This window comes from Chaetodon trifascialis, chromosome 19 (assembly GCF_039877785.1).
Source record: "Chaetodon trifascialis isolate fChaTrf1 chromosome 19, fChaTrf1.hap1, whole genome shotgun sequence".
NCBI classification, from domain to species: domain Eukaryota; kingdom Metazoa; phylum Chordata; class Actinopteri; order Chaetodontiformes; family Chaetodontidae; genus Chaetodon; species Chaetodon trifascialis.
The window spans coordinates 16556920-16573726 of NC_092074.1; the positions used below are offsets into that span (position 1 = coordinate 16556920).

At 40.6% G+C, this 16807-nt stretch overlaps 1 protein-coding gene across 1 annotated transcript in view; it reads right to left on the reverse strand.

Annotated features, from left to right (window-relative positions):
* Nucleotides 1–16807, reverse strand: part of LOC139347511 (mitotic deacetylase-associated SANT domain protein-like) — a 340723-nt gene that overhangs the window by 76019 nt on the left and 247897 nt on the right. The gene's annotated exons all lie outside the window — the stretch shown is intronic.

Sequence of the window (16807 nt, forward strand, 5' to 3'; positions counted from 1 at the left end):
ATCAAAAATGTGACGCTTCTGTGCCGGCCTTGTCCTTATTTAGAAGAAACATACTTCGTACAAGACTTTAACATAAGCGATGTATAAATGTTTGTTGAGGGTGATAATGATCACACAAGCTTTGTTATTAATATGCAGCTTCATCTGAGCCACGGCGGAGAGAAAGAAAGGAGGGCTGTGCACCACCTGTTCACCACTATGGAAGCCTGAGAAGATCAACATTAAAAAATATATTTGGATTGGGGAAAAATTGGGAGATAATTGAAGAAGCCCAGTGAGCTCCTCATAGAGTTGTGAATTAGATCAAATCACAAAACTGAGTTAATCAGCAAGCTAATGTAGTAATGCTATAATAGCTATTAGCTATAATAATGTAATAATGTAATGTTAATTCTTCATTTCTCACTTAACAGGAGCTAACTGGCTACATGTGGTAATTGCTGTTGAGCTCACTTTTATATGAGAGACAGGGATCATGCGCTTTTTCATTTTGGAAATTAGCTCGAATAAACCTCTGGTATTATGAGAATTAGAATAAAATTTCATTGATGCAATGTGTATCAGCGTCCCATTACTCTTTCAGACACACCATGGCTGGTCCACAGCGGCAGTGACACAGGAAACGCAGTGTGCACTGCAGTTCATCTCACAGATAGCATCTTATCTGCAGGCGTCCTCCACACTGAAAAGACAGCAGTGGAAATATAATGTGCTGCTGAGTCTCTATTTATTCTGGGGATTAGTAGGAACTATACTGTAAATGCTGACGTCAGAGCTATTGCCGTCAGTTTAAACTTTGGCTTAAACACTGTTGTCCAACTGCACGCACAGTGGACATTGTGTCAAATCGAACCTATTTTAGTACTTTTATTTTGCTCACATAATTAATAACAGTCAGAACAAACTATGACTGATACAAAACTCCACTGTAAGCTGTGAGATTTACTGTTTCTATTATTGTTCCAACAAAGAATACAAAATACAGTGTGTCTCATAAATACAGCAAATGTTAATAACTGTAGACATTACAGCTCCCTAGCAGACTCATTCTTGTTCGCTGGCAATTTAAGGACATTACTCCAGCTGCCAAATGTAAACCACAATACTTAAATTTGATTTCTCATGAAAAGGTAGATGAGGAAATGTACAACTCTTACATTAAATATGAAGCTACAGTGAGCAGCCGTTTAGCTTTGCTTTGGTTCCAAGCTAACTGTTTCCCCTTGTTTGCAGTCTTTGTGCTAAGCTAAGCTAATTGGCTGCTAGAGGTAGTTTCATGTTCATTGGACTGTGCTGCCAATTGTCTCATCTAACTCTCCACCTGAAGTCAAGCTATTTCCCAAGATGTTGAACTATTTTATTAAAAAATAATTTCAAAATAGTTCCAGGGTGAATAAGATGGAAAGCAAATATAAATGCTGTTATTTATAAAAAAAAAGTCTCTTCTGCTTTTTGAGAATCACACTGGAGAACGTATTTTTCAGGCTCAATGTCTTTATCAAATTGTTCCTTTTTACATAAAAAACAATTTATAAAGTAACTGCTTGCACCACACTGTTTGCACCTTACACTCTGAATTGTTGTCTAAGAACCTGTTGATCTTTTCAGTGTGGGTCACAAATGAATGAAACATCTTTCTAATATACTTCGCACCTGCAGAGATTAAATGTAATCCACGCAGCTCTTCTGCCAGGAAACACTGCATTTTCTCAAATACAACTAAACTTTCTCCACAGTCCACAGTGTCTCACAAGTAATTGGGCAGCCGTCTGATAAACGAACCACATTCATTATACAAATGTCAGTGCCTGCTGGTGGAGTGTAGGACGAAGAGAGGGCTGGGAGGAGGTGTGGAGGGGCTGTAAATCGAGCTGACAGGCTGCTAATGAGGCATCGTCAAGGAAAAAGTCTACTCAGTACATTTAAGAGCCACAATTTCTAACATAGCAGTTGGGTGTATGATATAATGAGGAACACTGAGGAATTATGGTGTGTTCCTTTGTAGTTTTTGGTAACTGTAAACCCTTTCCATCTCCATCATTACATGCCCTCACCAGCTTTTCATACTGAACAGGATCAGCCTCTGTCCTGTTTTTCCCTTTAAATGCTCCGACATGTTTAAATATTTTTTCGCTCCTTGCCTGACATCCTTTTGCTATTCAAATTCGCTCAACGCGTTCGCTGTTTATACAGCAGCAGCAGGCGTGATGTGTCTCTGTGAACACAAAAAGGTCGTATCTGATATCCATTTCATGCTGAAAAGTGAGTTATCGTAACAGAAGAATAGATCACATGGACGAAATGTTTTTCTCTGCCTAACAGTGTTTGCCTTTGACCAAAAAGCGCAGCAGAGGATATCCTGATGTAAATATGAAGTGTAACTCAATAGCGACAGGTAAACTGAGTAAAAGAACATTTGCAAAACACACATCACACAGCGCATTAAATCCTTAAGGATAGCTAGACAGACAGAATACAACCAAACTGTGGTGAGGCGTAGACTGTAAACACCAAGCTCATATATTGCCTATTTGTGTTGACCACACTGGTTCAAACCATTGCTCGCCTGAAACATTTAAAGGAATGGTTTGATATTTTGGAAAAATACTTGAAAATATAAGGTTACAACCAGCAGTCAGTTAGCTTAGCTTATCATCAAGAGTATAAACAGCGGGAAACAGCTTGCCTGCTCTGTCCAAAGGTAACAAAATCCACCTAACACTACCTCTAAAGCTCATGAATTAGCAAATGATATCTTGTTTGTTTAATCCATACAGAAAGTGTAAAAATGACTGAAAACTGAATGTTTGTGGTTATATAAATGGTTATGTGTCAGACTTCCTGGAAAGGCCACTGGTGATAACAAGACTAAACAATGAGATATAATGTGTAGGTGGATTTCATTACATTTGGACAGAACCAGGTTAGATGTTTACCCTATGCTAAGCTAAGCTAACTTGAGGTGTTCAGTGTATCAATAAATCTTTAATCTTAACTGACTGTAATAAATCAATGTTATCATTGTAGTGGCAGCACAGTGGCTCTGTGGTTTGCGTCATTTCGCAGCAACGACCTTACTGTGTGGAGTTTGCATGTTTTCTCCTGTGTTTGCATGAATTTCTTCCTGTTTACCTCACCATCAAAAACATGTACGTTAGCTTCTTTACCCTCTCCTTGGCTAAGCTTTCACAGCGAAGTCTCAATCGGCTTAACTCGCTGTGGAAACTGATAAAGTATTGCATTCTCTGTGAGTCAACTTACTGACGGACAGTTTAAAATTTTCAGTGCAAGTCTGTGGCTGACCTTGTAAGAATTGTATGAAAGAGTTTACAAAAGTTCAGTATCAAACACACAAGGTTTGTGGGAAGTGGAATTCATTGCTTCATCCACAGTCAGCAGCTTTTTTGCCAAAACTTTCCCATCGGCCTCTGCTTTGGACACTGTGGCTGATTTCCTTTTGCTTCCTGCACATGCAGTATGACTCACATCAGGTATCACACAGTGGTGCAGCACCGGGAGAAGGTGATAATAAGTACTGAAGTCAAAAGAAGAAGATGAATAGGGATTTTCTGTCTCTAGAGACATACTCAAGAAATGTCAGAAAATCTTGTTAGCAACTTTTTCCACAAGTAATCATCCACTGGTGTGACTTTAAATGAACATTTGGTGGCTGTGGCATTTTAAAGTTACACCATGTTTTGTTTCTAAGATTTTGTTGACAAAATGTTGAGCTTTGCCAAATTCTTGGGCAAAATGGTCAACAACACAATACTTTAGGCAGCTGAGACCTCCATGTTTTTCTCAGCGGCACAAAGCTGAAATTCAAATAGGTTTTTACTGAATTTCAGGACAATGAAACGGCAGATTTTCAGCTACTTTTAATGAGATCCCCTCAGAGATTGCTGGCAGGAAAACCAATTTCAAGTGTGTGAAATTTCTGTGTGCAGCTTTCAACTTGTCAGATGTTCGTGACAGGGGAGTGCAGCTTGAGGAAAAAGCATGGATTCTCTGTTGACTCGTGGACCAGATGGTACTGAGACACTCTCGCTCTCTCACGCATCAGTGTATTCAACAGTCCTTGTGTGCAGGATTAGTTAATGTATGTTGTAGGTTTCTGGCTGGGGCTTCTCATATAGCCTTCTTTCGACACACAGTGGGTGGGAGCTATTCCCAGCAAACAGGTGCCATCATGTGGCATCAGGTGTCCTTCCAAAAGGTTAGACTGAGAGGGGAGGATGATCTGTCCCAGATATGCGGTTAGTTAGATCAGAGCCGCTCTCGGAGGACTCTCTGAGTTTGGTAGCCACTGACAGCGGGGACAGTGGTGGCGTACATCTGGGATACAACCTGATTTTGCTTATGAAATCAGGTTAGCTCTGTGGGCTCCCACTCCTGTCATGTTAAGCAGGTTGCACGAGGCTCACAAAGGGATGAGACTTTGCATTACAGCTGTGTGAATATTAATTCACGTTATCAGATTGCATGTGAAGTGTGCTCTATTAAAGCCCCACCTGTTCCGATCTCACAGGGGCCTCTGAATGTGTCCGGCACTGATAAAGCAAAGACGTACTGGTTACAGGATACTCTCCATCTGGGTCTGACTTAACGAGGGCACATTTGCCCGACAGGACAGTTTTCCAGGATCGGTGTCAAACATCTTTCTATTGTTTGGTTTCCATGGCGACCGCAGCCTCTGGACATGAATCAATGAAACTGCAGACAGGAACAGAGGATCAATTTATGCACCTGATTTACAAGCTACATGTGATTAATGAGAATGAGAGAAATCAAACAGCTTAACAGAGGTCTGTCTCCATAATTTATCCCCTTTAGCTGTCTGTTGATACAGCAAAGGGGAGCCTCATCGTGTCTAAAAAGCAACAAGCTTCCCCAACAGAGGCAGGCCAGAAAAAAACTGTACAGCTGACGTACAGCTGACCATCTGGCAGGATGGACCTTTCAGCAGATTTACAGCCTCTTGTCTGCCTTTTCCCTTTTCCTTCCTCTATTTCAAGTCATTAAGGACATCATGTTACTGAAATGTTCCTGTTGCCTCTTTCTAAGATTCATTTACAATTGATTTCATTTCACATATCGCAGAGGAATTGCAGTCAGTGATGTTTTCTGCAGCTCCGTTTTTGGTATTTCTGTGTTGTGTGCGCAGTAGGGTTTCCAGGCATAATCAGCGCTAATCAAACAAATAACAACGAGCCATCAATCAGTCAACACATAGAAACAGATTTTACATATTCAAAGGCTGAATTCACAAAAGGCACAAATGTCGCAGATGTTATTTCTTTGAAAAATAAATTCCTCCACTGTGGTAAAGGGATGGCCTTGTTTCATTAGAGTTTCATACTAAACCAGCTTTGTTCCTCTGTGTTTGAGTCTTGTTTGGACTGAAGAGCCTGGTGAAGTAAGCTTTCTCATCGGAGTGAGGAACAGCACAATGAGTCTGGCCAACGCCCTCTCGGTGCTCCAATAAATACAATTAAAATCGAGCGTAAAAAGATCCAGGGATGATCCAGGGACTCATTTATGCCTCAGCACGAGGTGTGTGTTTTGCAGTGATGAGATAATTTAAATTACTCTGTCCTGAGCTGTTAAATGCTTGTCTGGTCCGTCAACTAATGTTTGTTTTCGCCGAATGATGTCTTTTATTACTGTGGTTTATTATAGAACATATTAAGGGGGTTTGCTGCTTTTTGTGTTTTTTGCAAGTCATCCATTGATCAGTCTCTTTCTACTGTTCAGACAATACAGCGAGAAAATCTCACAAAATGCTGGTTACAGTCTAATCAGTCTAACCTAGCCAATGAACTTGCTTAAACAAAGGCAATAAATTAAAATCATGTAATGTCTTTGGTTTCACAAGCTGTAAATATGAGGAAAATGTCCTCACAGACAAGAGTGGCAACAGCTTGTTCCAGACGTGAAAGTCAAATGCTGACAGGAACAGATGATTTGCATAAACAGGACAGAGGAGTGATAAACTGAGAGGATCAGGATAATCTGGTCACCACAAAGTGTTTCACCGTTACAGCCCTGAAAACCACAGCGCACTTAGATTAAAAGCTTTTAGACCAAACGTGATCATTGATTGATGGCTCTTTTCAGACGCAGTGTGTGTATAGTAATGGGTGTACCCTTATATTCACAGTAAATATCTGAGTTAAAGTATTCCCAACTTCCACACAACACTATTAATTACTGTGTCAGAGTGGCACATAATTGACAGTATACTTTGTTTTCCATCATCACATTTGCTTTTGAAGCACATTTGACATAAAAGGACATCGCTGATGTGGATAACACTGTTAACATTACCGTCTTCTTTTGGATAGATAGTTTATATGGCAGTAAAAGACTATAAGTTTAAATTTACAAAGTTCATATTGGTGAAAACTTGCAAATCTGAGGTAGAGTTTGCAAAAATGTAAATTTGTGTAAAGTGTCAAAGTCCTCAGGAGATGCTTTATTTTGCCTGTGACAAATTTGTTTCTTCAGTCATTCAAATCAGTGAGTCCTGTGACTTTGGCTTTTCTGAAAACACACCTGTTGATACTTTAAGGACACTTTCACCTCCTTCCACCTTCTTCTTGTCGTGTGCCGGTCAACAGAATTCAATTTACTGAATTCCCAAATTGTTCATATCTCTGAATGAGACCAGTATGATTTTGGTTCAGTCTTGACCTCTGGTACAGTTGTGTAGAAATAAATAAATAGTAAATATGTCCCTGAAATTGCTGCATACACATGAGCACTTTTTAGCTCAACACTAAGGTAACATCAAGGTTAGATGTTAAGATATTCATATATATATATATATATATATATATATATATATATATATACATCTTTTTCTAAAAGGGTTTATAAGATGTAACTGATGGCTTTATCAATTGTTAATAAATAATTAATAATGCTTTTGCATGCAATTATGAATGACCTATTAAGAAATCTTTGAGTTACAACCTATGAATGCTCTCTAAATGGTTACAAATGACAAAGTGGTAGCATTATATAATTCTCACATGCAGTCTGAATAGTTTGTCTCCTGTACAGACGCTCCTGCATACATTACAGCAGGATTATTTTCTCTTAATGTGTTCCCCTGAATAGGTTGTTTTGAAACGGCTTACTGCAGCTGCTACCTGTTGTCTTTTCTTCTCTCTAATAGGCAAATTAAAGGCTAGTTGAGCTGTACAGAACACACTGTGAGAACAGTGTGTGAGCAGCTGCTGTTAGCTTCAGCACCTGATTTGACCATTTGAGAAGTCAGAGGCCTAATTTTTTACCATTTTCATTTCAGTCGTCTCCCATCCATGAGTCAGCCGGTGCAGAGGGGGGTTTGGGCACTAGGCAACAAGGACAGTGTTGGGCAGGCGTGACACTGAGCCTCACATTTGTCTGAGGTGTGAGCTAGATTATTCATGAGCACAAAACAAACTCCTGGATGGAGCTAAAGCTAAAACACAATACAGAAGCTAAATTTGAAATTTGTAAGTGGAAATATATATCTCTGAAATATACAGATCAATTGTCTAAGAAGCTAATGTACTTTATTGTTCCTATAAGCAACCCTGCAGTCAGCCCTGTTTTACTACAATCCTGAAACTTGACACAAGTCAGGGGGTTTAGCCCTTAACGACAGAAACATGACTACTGTATCTAATATCAGGTAAGTTATCACCACACAAACACACTAAAATATCCACTTTGACTTGTGTGGTAAAAATGGTAAACATTCACTCATGATCACCTCTCTGTCACAAAGTCACCCATGAATAATGGTCATGTGATTGCACCACTTGCTTTCACACAAAGAAACTTATGAAAGGCCCTCAAGCCAAGGGTGTTCATGTGGGTTTGGAGTCATTATATGTGTGTGTGTGTGTGACATTGTCCCTGCAACACTGGCGGCCATCTGAATAATTCATAAAGCCAATCAATGATTAAAGGTCTCCTGGGTGTCACACCTCACACCAGAAGAAAGGTGACTGTATGCCACATGGGGTTCTGGAGATAGTATGGATGTTTAGGTAAAGACTTAGCAAAGGAGAAGGGAAGTGCAACTCACCCAGGCACATAATCCTGTTCCCTTTTTAAGCCCTTTACTAAAAAAAAATAAATAAAATACAATAAGAAATAAAATATAAATCCACTTATTGTTTAACAGACTTGTCCCATTGTATGACTTATTATATAGATTTTTTTAATTGCCGGTTTGTGAGACATAATAGCGACGTAAGCCATACCAACGATCATGAAAGCTTATACGATTGTTGTCGTTGCTGACAGCCTGAGTTAATGAGTCTTTCCAGGAAAGTAATCTGCCACACGGGAAGTGATGCTTCTGACATTACTGGAAGCAGCAACTCTGCTATATTCAGAGTAATCAGAGTGTAAGAGACACAGTGGATGAACACAAAAAGACATGCAGAATTTCATCTGCAGGAGAAATACATAAACATTATGACTGATGGGAAGCGGCCCAAACTAATAAACCAAGAGTCTTGTGGAGAAAAGTGTTAGATATGAGAGAGAGTTTACTTCTAATTTTCATTTTTGTGAATCAGTATGTTGTTTTTAATTAATTCATGAGCCAAAATGCTGCTCTGGCAAGGTTTTGGAAGAAAGGGATATTAATGAAAAAGACCCTTTTTTGGCTCATAAAAACATGTTACTTGTTACATGACTGGTCAACAGGAGAGTGGCTCTGTCTGAGCACATTTAATAAGTAATCTCGTTAGAAAATGTTAATGATAGTCAATGGCTTCTTGTTTAAACTGCTCTCTTCATAATTGTTGACATAAGTAAAGCTGTTTTCTAGATATTGTCAAATCATCTAATTAGATTCGTGGCTTACAGCACATGCTCATGTTACAGTGATTTTCGACATATAATATCAACATACTGACGTCAGAAGTGGTCAGCTGATCATGGCTTCCTCATCAAGTGTCAACAGAATAATCAGCAAAGCATCAACATGCAAGCATCTCAACTGTCTGTGGCATGAGAGCAAAGGGTTATGAGTTGAGTTCAAGTGAATAATGTAGTCAGGTAACATTTCAGTGACTCTGTGAACAGTCTTGTCTTCAGACAACACCTATGAGCTGAAGTCTAAATTTAATTTAATAAACAGTAAATGAATTAACAGCAAATTAAAAAAAAATGTAGTCAGATAACAAATGTAGGTTATTATAATACTTAAATACAATCTAAGCATGTATTATTGTCAATTCTGTTTATTTGGACATATGTATCTGGAAAGAGGATCATAGGTTTTTGTCTTTTTTATTGAAACATCTCTATGTATGCTGATGATACATTTATCTACTGATGTAGCGGCACTCTCTACATTTAATGTTTATTGTTTTGTGGGGTGGGTCTCAGCCTCAAGTGTACATGTACAATGTAATCCAGTACATCACAATACAACCCGGCAAAATATTAGTAGCTTTGTGTTGAGTTTTTGCTTTGTCACAGGTCAATGGTAGATCATTGCATAGACATTCAAGATATACTGCCCACCTCCCACCGATTGAAAGGACTAAAAAATTACAACTGTAACTGTCAGCTTGTAGCAAGAGAATCTCTGAGAGCACATTTGCCATTTACAGATTCATTTAAGTGTAAATGAAAGGAAAATGTTGTGTGTAGGAGCAATGCTGGTACGTTCTGTACACAGACGTTTGAACAGAGAAGCCTTCCCTTCTGTTTGAGACTGGACTGACTGATGTCCACATGCAGCCTCCTACACTCCAAAGCCCTTTGCCTTGTCTGTTCGGCAAAGATAATTAATGTATTACTGAAAGCCTTCTACAATTGTCCATTTTGTACCAGAGAGCAGTGGAGGAATTTAACTAAGTGCACTGACTCAAATACAATACTTATTTTTAAATTCCCATTGCTTTACTGCTTTATTTTCTATTCTACTGCATTTTGCAAGCCAATATTGTACTTTTCACCACATTTAAACTACATTTACTTGATAACATCAGATGTCCATTTTAATTCAATATTTAAATCTGATAAATTATTATTTTTAAATATGGATTACACTAAGTTTATAAAGCAGTTAAAATTAGCCTCACTTTTACCAGCTGCTATGTGTTACACTCAAGCTTACACATACTTTTACTCTGCTATTGCAACTTTAACTTTTTCCACCACTGCCTAAAGGTGAGTAGAGTGATCATTTCTATTTCTGGAATGATGGTATACAGAAAGGGTTTAGATGAAGTAATTACACAAAGAAAGGTTGGGTTTTAGTTCAGGTTTCTTTTTGAATGGAATTAAAGTTTTCCAGAGCTCTCTCGGGACCAGCTGGTGCTCCAGATTTGTCAGGTTGGCAGTGATGCAATAAAGACTGCTTTTAGGATTTTGGGCTGTACATACCTGTACATAGTGAATGGCACTGTCATTTCAGTGCAGTGGGAAAAGCAACCCAACTATTCAGTTATTATCTCATAGAAGTGAAATGATGTTTCCAGTGTTGGAAAAGGAAACCCTGAGTCATTTTTGAAAACCCACGTCCATACAGTCCCTTCAGGCCAGACTGGTGGAGGACACTAAATGGATTGATCCGGAAAAGGGATGTTAACAGGGAGGGGAGATGGGGGGGGGGGTTAGTGGGGAGATGGTGTGGTGTGAGGAGAGGTTAATAGTGCAGAGCGGATTGAGAGACAATAGGCTGGGCTAATGAGTCATGAGGCTGGCTTTGCTGGTGCTGAGGCATTTCCGAGCTGCACGCTACTCACTATGCCATCACAGTGATCACTCAAATCACACATCCAGGAGTGTTTTTAGTAGTGTTGCTCCTGTTGATCGGTTTTGCTCGACCAATTAAAATAGTACCGTTTAAAATAACCACAAAAAGAAAGCAGATCAATTTAAAGAAACTTAAAAATTGATCTTTTAAAGTGTAACTGTACTTCTTAAAGGCTTTCCCTTTGTGTTATGTTATTCTGCATGTAAAAAGCTTTTCTTTTAATCACAAAGTATACTTCATACTTTCAAATCACTCTATGACAAGTTTCCCCAGTAATGCATAATCCGTTTTAAGGTAAAGTCTTTCCATTATACATATCTCAAAGACATAAATTCATTTAAAATCCAATCCAGATTTAATTGACTGCATCTATACAGATATTTTTGCATGCTCTGCAGCTGTTGTGCAATTAAGCGTTAGGACACGGACGGGATTAGACAGTGTCGAGTAACAGCCAAAAGCCAAAGTTGTTTGAAAACCTAATCAAAGATGATATTGCGTTCCCTTGAGGGCCCTTTAAACTCATCTTTATTCTCCCAGTAATTGAAAGATATAAATAATGGTATTCAAACTCCTGACTAAAATAACAGGTTTCTGCATGCAAGCAGTTTTTACAAGGCTGCTTTCCTCCTTGTAGAGTCTGAATGCAGGATGAAGATTCATAACGATCTAAATGCTTCACGCAGGCTTGTTTAGACTTTGTACATCACTAGAATGCCACAGAGGCTGGTACTGTTTCCAGTCAGTGCTGCTCTGGCGCTAATCCAGAGGAGATCAGTGGGGGCATCAGGGAATGCTGAGTCCATCTCTGGCCTGTAGCTCAGCAGCTGCCTGTCTAGACTTCCTGGCAGCTCGGTCACAACGAATACAACATCACCACACCCTTTAAATCAACTATCAGGATGATTTTATGGGTCGAGATTGGAGGAAAGCCATAGAAAACGGGAATCAAAGAAACAATTACAGTTGTCGTTTTTCATAATTTATTGTACATTGTCATTTCTTCCATTATCTTATACCCAAACTAATAAACAGTACATTTCCATTTATACAAAATATAAACTATAAGGGGGAAATATAAATCTAACATTAACCCTTCCCATATGGTTATACATACAGTCATTTCCTGGGTCTAACCCATGGATGAAGGGGGGGAAAGGTGTCAATCAAACCCTCATTGTAAAAGACCACAACTCTTTAAAAATCACAAGGCAAAACTGACACATGTCCTGCGGCAACTTATCTGCTACATACATCTCTTTGACATTTCTAATAAAAAGACCGAAGAGCCAAATTATGAAAAAACCCAACTAAAGATGTCATCTGGCTTTTCTTTGTTTTAAATCTCCTACTGAATGTGCCAAACTTCACTTAACAGACAAAAACCATTCTGATATTGATTGCCAGGTGGATGTGAATCCACAAAAAGAACCTCTGTACACTCAAGTGGTCCGCATTTCAATCAAGACATGTGACATGACAACCGCAGCCCTGAGCATCTCCAAAATGTGATGGCGTGACTATGGAAACGCAAGCCAAAAGGGAAGCTGGGTGCACCGCCATTCCTTCTGATTCCATGCAATGGGCTGACGGGGTCTTGGTGATGATCTCCAGCTGAAAGTTAAGCCCCCCTTTATTGAAAGAAATGTCTTGAATTACATTTTTTTAATCATTACTTAAGGAGGACAAAGAAGGTTGTGGAGTCCATCCATGGTTAGTCTTGTGGTCTCTGTGCAGTGAAGGGGAGAGGAGTGAGGCTGGACTGGGTGGGGTAATTGGATGGGAGGTGAGGAGGAGTGTTGAGGCAGAGAAGATGGGGATGTGAGGATCCGGGCTTCAACAGTAGCGCTGCAGGAGAGAGGCTGCCACGATGACGGGGATCAGGAAGGAGAAGGTGCCTGGATGCAGCGAGACGCCTGCTCCGGTGGGGGAGGTGGAGTTGGCCGAACTGCTGTAGGTGTCTGTGGCCATGGTGGTGGTGTTGGGGTTGGAGGTGGAGTTTCCCCCCGCTGTGGGGTCTGTGCTGTTCTGGGAGACCACCTGTTGGAGGATGAAGAAGAAGAGGAGGAGGATGGAGGGATGAGGAGCTTTTTGCCAGTGCTGAACACAGATGTCACATGAGGAAATACACTGAAGACGAAACCTCCCAGTCATTTAAATTTAGTGCAAATAAGCTAATCAAGTATCAGAGCAAGGGATCAGCTGGACTAAACCTTAATGGAGACTTCTGAGATCATGAACAGTTATTCCAAAACTCTAGAAATCAATTAAAATGTCAATCAGTGTTTGCCAAGTTCAGGATGATTACGTCACACTGTTAAATTCTCAAACTCAGACAACGATATATACTTTCTAACAACATAGGATGATCGAGGAGCAAAAAAGACAACAGCGACCTCATTTGCATCGCGTGCGTGTCAGGTTTCGTTTGGCAGACGGCACCGACAAGAAACTTAAGATTCTCTCCCCACCTTTGCACAGGTAGACAATACGAAGCACCTGAATCATTAATTCTGGCTGGAGCGTGAGCTAATCAAGGGGTAGAGATAAATGTGGAAAAACATACTATGGCTGGGGGTGAAGCTTAATTAAAGACACCCGCCGATGTCGAAATGGACTGACTAGAATTCAGGATCATGTTAATTTCCCAGGAGAGCTTCGAGTCTAGTCTGTTGTAATCCAGACCACCCCTTTATTAGCGTGTAAACCCTGTCTCCAAACATCATTAAAGTCGAATAACCCACCTCCGCGCAGTTCATTTCCCACCATCAGTAAATTAAAATAATCCCCCCGCTTGTACACAATGAATTCCAACCGCTACCTAATGAATAAAATCAATTTTACAGCTAAAAATATCGGCTAAACGGAATAAACGTCGGCTTACCTGTGTCGATAAACATATGGCGAACAAAAGCACTCCAAGTTGAACGATCGTCATTTTGGACATGTTTTTTTCCCAATAAATTGGCCAGATGAAGGAGGCTGCCCACAAACGCTGCTTCTCTCTAATGTGGACGCTGCATCAGACGCCGGTTTTTATACCAGCTGCGGGTCTGTGACGTAGGCTATAGGGTCCGGATCGCGTCCCGGACATGGTGGACGTAAAGAGATGACACAGAAATGTGACAGCTGAAAGGTGCTTTGACCACAGGTGCATCAATTAGGGAAATAATGGCACGCTTTAGGATAAGTGTACATTAGAAGTAGTCTATTCAAATATTTGGGACGTCAGCTGAGCGCGCACGCTCCATCCCAGCCATACATTTTCCACTTTCCGACCGTCGCCTATTTTAAATGCCTTCCTCAAAGGCACTTGTTGAGAAGTATCCACTTTCACCAACATGGTGACCCCAGGACGACGAGTTGCTTACCATCCGAGAGCACCTGCTCCCGCCGTTATGTTGCCATGGTGATGATGATTCGTGGCCAGCGTTGTTCGGGCTATAATGGGCTTTATGATCATTGAGAAGTCTGCTGCAGCTGATGAAACTCGGGGTTTGTTGCTTCACTTCATGTTGTATTGGCAAGAAAGTGACATTAATCGAATGACAGATAGAAAACGGCAAACTTAAAAGTTAACCTGTTGAAAAGGCTCGCGTGTCCCGCTGTGGCTATAAGTGTGGCAGCAGCGACACCTAGCGTTTAGGGTCCGGTTGCAGCAGGTATTCATAAAGTCATTCATTAATCCTTATTAAGTAGTAGACAGTTTCAAAACAGTGATTTAATAAAAGTGATCCACGGACTGCGCCGTTAAAGTTTCATAAGTGTCTTGGCCATAGAGACTTTTTGCGGTTGCAAAGAAACTGCCATAGCAGCTGTCCAATCAGAAGCAATGCACTATGTAAACAGGAAGTCACTGTAGCGTCACAAGTTAGTTTAACTTTCAGAAGTGACAGTTTTAGAGGCGCAAGCCGTGGATGTTTGTAAATGCAGGTGTTGCTTTGTTTTATTTGTATCCGAATATACACAGAATGTCTGAGTGAGTATCCAACGTTTTTATTCACACAGGTTAGAATAAGTTTAGAGTTATGCAAATTTAAGTGACGTTATTTACTCATTACGTCAAATACAATCTCAATCATATACAACATACATCATATGTAGTGCTTGCAGGTATGCACGTACGTACATACATACACATGCATGCATAACGTGCATGCGTGTCTATGAGTGTGAGAGTAGATGAGAGAGTGTGTATGGGTCATATGTTTGTTTGTTTTTTTAACTGAGGAAAATGTCAGATTCGTCGTTGTGAAATGTAAACCCAAATTGAAGGTAAAATTGTTTTATATGCTACAGCTCAATTTATTTGGTCACTGGACCTGAAACAGATGGCCTCAACGTGACTGTATATGCCTGTAATTTGATGCAGGGGAAACACTGGGCAATATTCACAGGCACAACTAGGCTATTCAAAACCAATGGGTAGACATCGCCCCCTAAGGGCCAAAGCGCATTACTGTAAACCACAGGAGCTCACACTCATTGCCCCTCCGTTAATCCTGAAGACCAGACTACAGCATTTTCAATCATCTTGCAAATTGACAGGGTATGTTCACAGTAATCATGTATCCATGGACAGTAATGCAAATAATCATAGGCCTACACAAAGTGGACAATTTTTATGATTCCGTCCAGATGTTGGGGATTGTAACTTTAGACCTATAAATAGCGCCTATCATTTGTTTAAGTGGATTTCTGAGGGAATTGTGAGACGGTCTTATCCCCACTTTCACCCCCCCAGAGGAACCTAAAGGGACAGCGCTCCCTGCAGAGGCACCAGATGTGCGCCTGTTATGGAGAACCGGAGAGAGGGGCCTTTTGTGAGGCATCAGATAAGCCCTGTTCCCAAAGCCGGGCCGGATCGGGTGTCATCAGCGGGTGTACGAGGGGGCGAAACCCAAGCCCTGCGCACTAGATCGGGTTTCTGTTTACACGAGCCTGGTCCCTGGATTCCTCCAACCAGAGCAGACCGAGGACGGCTGGAGACAGGGAGGAGAAAGGTCCTGAAACAGTCCTCCCGTCCCGCCTGTCTGTCTACCTGCCTGTCTCTCTGCCTGGAGTTTAGTGATCAAGTGAAAGTTCTGTGAAAGAGACGTTTACGGACGCAGTAGAGCCATCTGAGCCGACATATTTGGTACTGACATGACCAACTTTATCACTTAAATTCACCATAGTAAGTAGGATTATTAACCTGATGCTTATTAAAATTGTGAGTTTTGAATATATATATAGCAAAAAAAGTGGTGACATTAAGTTGTCCAACTTGTCTGAAATAGCATTTATGTTTGTTTATGTTGCTGAATGCAACTTGATCTTCTCCACCTTTTCATCACTAGCCAGGAAACATGATATTGTAATAAAGCCTCTGGCCTTTACCATCAGGAATAACCATGGGACAAATATTTATGTTCAAAGCTCGTGTGCGCACAGGCACACACACAGACACACACACACACACACCCCTCATGTGTGAATGTAAACCCTGCCCTCGGGCGTGTGGTACTTTTCCTAAGGCGAGGGTAGCTCAGGGCCAAAATGTGGACCTTTCAGGAGTTTTTTTTTTTTTTTTTTTTTACACACACACACACACACACACACACACACACACACACACACACACACACACACACACACACACACACACACACACACAATGTCACACACTGATCGAACAGATGTCAATCTGAGAAAGCCCCATACCTTCTGCCCTGGTATCATTTAACTCACCCTGCTCTTTTCATCTCTTTATTTTAAGACAAGAGTATTCGTACAGTGTTTGTACTGTGTCCCCTCAGATAAAACACAGTCTTTGCATTCCTTATGAAATGTATCTGTTGAGATTTGGGAGGGGTGGGCGCCAGGTGTTGGGTTACATCGACTCCCTTCCCTATCCGGAGAGGACACTGTCAAGCCGCGCACGAAGAGCACGAATTAGACAGGAAGATAGGTCACTTTGCTTTCATAATAAAAGCGGAAAATATGTTACGTCAAAACGACGTGATATAGCGAAATGGACCCCCTTTTATTTCG